A 6,000-nucleotide genomic window follows, 5' to 3' on the forward strand; every position below is an offset into this window, starting at 1 on the left:
CTTGGCGGTGTAAAACCTATTTCCTTATCAAACAAAGTCCTCATAAACAAAAGGGTTTGTTTGTTTGTAATATCTTTAAATAAACCCTGCAATAAATCAGTGACATTTCAAAAATCTACTTCTCAGAAATTAAAAACATATTACCTAATTTTGACTTTGTTTCATTAGTTTTGTTCTGTGCATCAACAAGCATTTGCTGTGAAACCTGGAAATTGCATTCCTTACTGAAATTGGCTTGTGAAAGGAAAGTGCAACCTGAAACCAATGGCAACAAACAAAATACTAGCCATTTTCTCACCAATATAGGAATACAACAAGCGACCTAGCGGTCGAAAGTGCTCTTTGTGTTTTGTAGAGAATCTGCGACAGCTCACTTAAGGATTGTCTGACCAAAAATGGTAAAAAGCTGCAAAAATACACAATTGAAGGTTTCATATAATTTGAACTTATCAAATTAAGATCATCCCTAAGAACGTGTGTAGCAAATATCAAAGCTAACAGGCCGGTAATTTTTGAGATACAAATTTTCTGTCGCTTTCAGCTTTAATTGTTCATTCCAACCTTGCATCTGATAAGTGAGACAACACGTCTGTGAAAGCTTATTCTCTAGCAACATTTAGTTGATCATAGCGTGCTACCAAAGCTTAGATTAATTAAGAACAAAAATACAAAAACTTATCAAAATTCAGTTACTGACCCTTGAAAGTTTGAGTCTATAGGGATGAACTGAGGTTCTCAAGCTTGTTTCCAGATAGCTACCTATACACTCATCTTCTTCAATTTCTGTACCACCAGCTTCTGTATCAACTCTTCAATTTTCAGTTAAATCCAACTTTTCATATCTGAAAATAATGCAACAATAGGTAATATAGCGAGATGAGACTTTAAATGAATGACAAGGGGCTGATTAGGTTAAGGAAAAGGGAGAATTCCATATACAGTGCCTCTTTTCAAAACTGTTACAAAATATTGGCTTCTTCTTGACATCAACTGGTGAAAGGTAAAAAAGCCGACTGTCATATCCTGAAACAATACAGTGTATACTCTGCGAAGTTTAACTGATGTTTTACATGCAATTGTGCCTACTGAAAGACATTTGTTAGCAGTGATTACGTAGTGGTACTGTGCATGGCGTATCGATTGCACTCGGGTCAAGGATTATCCTCACAGTTCTATGGCGATGACCCTTGACCCGAGTGCGATCGATAGGCAATGATGGCCTAAAGTACCGCTGCCTATTCACAGCGACTGTATGGTATAGGCCTACCAGTCACTGACAGAAAACAGGTTTCTTCACGTATTTTAGCTATTCCAAGGTACAATGCAATTAATTTCAAAGGATAAAAATACAGATGCTTCAAAATGTAACACATTTTACAATTTTAGAGAGAAAACTTACCCGTTCTGGTCTTGCTTCCACACGATCATGACTTCAGCGTGCGTTTACAAGAAAAATGTCGCAACTTCCGTTTTGATAGTAGTAAGTATTTGTTCCCTTCTGTGATAAATAAGAATTTTACACCCATTTTTATTCATTTATCTAAAGGAATTGAAGGAAAAATTCACCATCCATGTAGCTATGAAGTGACCCTGACCTATATATTAACTCACGCGCAACAGCTGGCGCAGCATTGCATTGTTCTGAACTAAGCAGGGAAATTCCCTGCTGAGTCAGGTCCTGAATGAGACTTGCGCAATGCGCTATGACTCACCCCCACTATCAAAACGGAACGACATTCTATTCTCTCTCTCATTTGTTAGATAGATTCTGACTGTGCTGCAGCTCTGCACCGTTCCAGTGCCCATTCTGGAGGTGGATGTAAGTATATACTCGTTTTCTGGTTGTGTGAATTTGTTTTTCCTACGCCTATCGGAGAGAGATTTTAGTCCCTCCCATACAGTAACCGTTCCGATCTTGAACACTGTTGCGCAATACCCCTATCGGGACGTTTCCAGTAGGGACTTTACAGGAATTTCGCAATACCGCTTTCGCAATACCCTTCCAGTTGCTTAGCAACTTGTCACGTGGTTTCAGAGGTCTGAAAGTCTACAGTTTTCAGAAAAATCGTTCCGATAGGTTTCTACAGAATTTTTTCTGAACCTAACTTTCATATCCATTCAATCCATAATGTCTTAGGTATCTTTCCAGAGGAGGACTAAATCCTTCTTGTTTTTGTATTTCTAGTGCCTGTTTGAATATGTTCTGAATAAGTTCTGACTCGTTTTCTGTTGTTGCACCTTTTTCTTGTATTTGAGTAAACAACTGTTTATATTGCACATAATAATGTTTATACTTCTCTCTTCTTTTTGATACTCCCGTTTTTCCTTGTATTACATCAATAATAACACCTGGTATAGGAGTTAAAGCTAAAAGAACTGGAACTACCGGAATTGCTGCTATGACAGCAGAGCTTACAAGAATTCCCTTAGTAATATTGAGAGCCATATCAATTCGACCCATTAATTTATAACTTCGTCGATATGCAGCGCTGGTTCTTTCGATATAGTCGGCCAATTGTTCAACGCTTTCAACAACTGAGATGTGCATTTTTACTGTATATGTAAGGGATGATAAAAAATAATTGTAGTAATATAGAAAGACAATATGGCAGAAGGAGGAGAAGATATACCACTCCAGGATTTCGATGATGCAAATGTAAATGACGATGATGACGCTACTGCTGAAACATTCTTTATAGACGATGATAATGCTCTTGCAGAAGCTGATCCTTTCCTGGCTAGCCGAAGGTTGATCGCTTGAATGAACTTAGAGCAAGATGAAAAATTAAGAATGGTTAATAAATTCTTAAAGGAGAATAAAATTACTGATTCGGATGCACTAAATGTATTGGCTATGGAATCTGAGATTAGGGATGGAAAGCTGTATTATAAAAACCTCAAGCTGTCTAAAGATAGAGGAGGTGGATTTTATAAGCTCACCACATTAATGAGAGAAAAAGGAGGACATGAATTTATGAGAGATGTATTAGGAGGTCGCTCTAGCGCAGAGCCCGAATATGTGAGTCGTACATTGTATTCTGAAGATGTGAAAAATGATAAAATACCGGCTGAGAAGATGACGCCAGAAGACATGGGTGTATACAAAGATGAACTGACATTCTTACGGCAAGATGCTTCTGGTATGCAGATAAAATACAAGCTTTTGAAAATAAAATCGAACAATGGAACAATCTAAACCCAAATATAGAGCTATTAATGATGAATTAAGAGATTGCGAATATGCGTATTAGCGACCTTAACAATGAAAAAGTTAAAATAAGGCTAGAGAAAAGAGAAGTTGAAAAACAGTTAAAGGAAATTCCTGAAGATCACACCCAAGGAAAAGAAAAAGCCGAGAAACTACTAGCTGAACTCATAACAAGAGAAGCTAAAATTGACAATCGAATTGAATACGAAAATGGTAAGATCAGTGGGGCACGTGAAAGACTGGCGTCGACTAGGTCTCTTCGTGATGTAATTTCCGATCCAGAATTGTCACTCAGGCTGAAGCTGACAGAGTTATTTAAACGAAATGGTATTACAATCGCTGCAATACTGACTGCCCTTGGAATGACAATATCAACAATTGCCCTGGCTGTGACTAAAGGAGGAGGAGGAGGAGCGGGAGCAGAAACTGGCGGGTCTGGTTCAGGTCCGCCCAAAGTATATACAAAAGCGAAAGAAATTGTAAAGCAATTTGGCGAATGGTTAAAAACCTTGGCCGCAAAAAGTGCTGCTGCAATACCAGGTTTAATCGGCTCCCTTGTCAGTTTTCTATTAAAAACAGCAGGATCGGTGGTTGGATTTGTTGGAGAACAGCTATGGATATTTTTGACTGGATTAACATTAGTCATTATAAATAAAATTATGTATTAATATATGGCTCCGCATGTTTGGTGAAAAGAATATTGCAAAGTTTCTTTCTAAAAATAAAGACCTGTTTGGTTTCTCTGTCGAATTGGAATGGTGTAAACTTCGATGGGTAAATCGACATATCCTTCGGGCAAATCCAGGTGTCCGACTCAAAGATGATAATCTATATCATAACATATTAGCTTTCGTGAAGGAATGTCAAAAGACTAACTTCTTTAAGCGACTAGAATTCATAAACGTCTTTCAGGAGATTGACAATGATGAAATGGAAGTCCAACATCTCCAAGAATATTGGGTTTCTTCGATTGATTCGCGACACAGGCAATCGATTTATCTTTCAGGCAGACGGAAATATTTACGTAAAGATGTGATTAATTTTCTTTTTTTCTTCTACTATATACATTACACGAAAAATGGGGTACGATAGAACATTATTACCGACTTTCACCAACCGAATACCGAAGGGAACGAAGTCAGAAAGAACTCATCATGTGATTGCTCATAATCCAAGTGAGGCAGATCCAGGCCAGACACTTATCATACGATGTCCAAAGTTAGAAAGCGGAGTAGTACTAGTTCCAGATACTTTCGACCTGGTTTTTGATCTCGAAGTAATGGGAGGTGGAAATACCCGTGTAGTACAAAATGTTGCAAAAAATTTGGTGGAGCGTATGGTTCTAAAATTCGAGGGGCAGGAACTTCTCAATTTGAATAAATATAACCTTTTCGAAGGTTATCGCGATCTCTTCAAACATAAAAAGGAGAGAGCAAATATGACACTGTACGGAATTCAGAGCGAAAATCTAAGAAAATTGAGAAGTGGCGCGGCCGATGCAAATGACGATAGGTCTACAAAATGAGACGATCTTTTACTTTTTGACGCGTATAAAACAAAATATGCTATTCGTTTGGCTCATCCCCTCGTGACAGGCCATGGGGTTGCATATCCAAAAGAGTTAGGTAGTCATATCGAATGGGAAATTACGTTGTCACCACCCTCCCAAGTAATTCGCAATACCATTGGTACTAATAACCCCAATTATAAATTAAAAAACATTCAAATGGAATACGAAACTCGCGAGACAAACTGCTGGTTATTACAACAGTGGGAAAAGTTTTCTCTACGAGCATATACATTATTTTAGAACAATCCCATTCAAAGAATCAACCACGGTTATCAATGAAAATATAAATGTACCACGACGTAGCATGAGAGGTATCGCGATACTATTCACTAATCAAGAGTTTCCTAGGTTTGCGGACAGTGAACTTTACCATAATCCACGCATTGAATCTGTGTCTGTATCAATCGAAGGCATTGCAAATAAAGTGTACGCTCAGAAGATGATACCAAGACAATTTTGGCGAGAGGCACGACGGTATTTTGCTGAAGATAAAGATTGGTGTGAAATAGATACAGATGAAGCCAGTTATTTGACGGGTCGATTCTGTCTGTTTATCGATCTGCGTAGTTTTAAAGATATTGAGTTTCATGGAAATGGTCTTAAAGTAATGAACACAAAGGACGGAATACAGCTTGAAATCTTGAAGAAAGACACTTCAATTAAGGATGGCGACGACGCTAACGAAGACGCTCGCGATCATAATATGTTTGCCCACGTTTATGTTATTAGCGATGCCCAGGTCACCGTTGAAAATAGTAGATTAAAGTCTTTACAATTTTAACCGTAACCGTAGGTCATTCCTATCGGCCATGTTTCTGCCAGCCATTCGCCCGTGTCCAGATCGTATAACTGCACACGTTTGATATCATTTGGCGCCATCATAATTTTACTACGCTTTTCACTACGGATTTCTCCAGCCTTTTTCCGTACAAACTGTACAAATTGTGCCTGCTCGGGCTCCTTCCCAGTTTTAAACAGATCTTTATAATCTTCAAAGTTCAAATGTTTTCTAACACAAACATCTTTCACCCCTTTATTTTTTTTCGTCTCGGAAGTTGGAGTTCGAAAAGCATACACTTTCGAGCGTATGCCGACAAAATCAAGAATAGGTACACCATTCAACTCATCTTTAAATTTACCTATCACTTTTTTATTAATCTTCGGAAAGTTGGCGGGCATCCCACTAGTATCATATATAGACTTCTCACCATTCTTTTCAACA

This window comes from Ptychodera flava, chromosome 4 (genome assembly GCF_041260155.1).
Source record: "Ptychodera flava strain L36383 chromosome 4, AS_Pfla_20210202, whole genome shotgun sequence".
In the NCBI taxonomy this organism is placed as follows: Eukaryota; Metazoa; Hemichordata; class Enteropneusta; family Ptychoderidae; genus Ptychodera; species Ptychodera flava.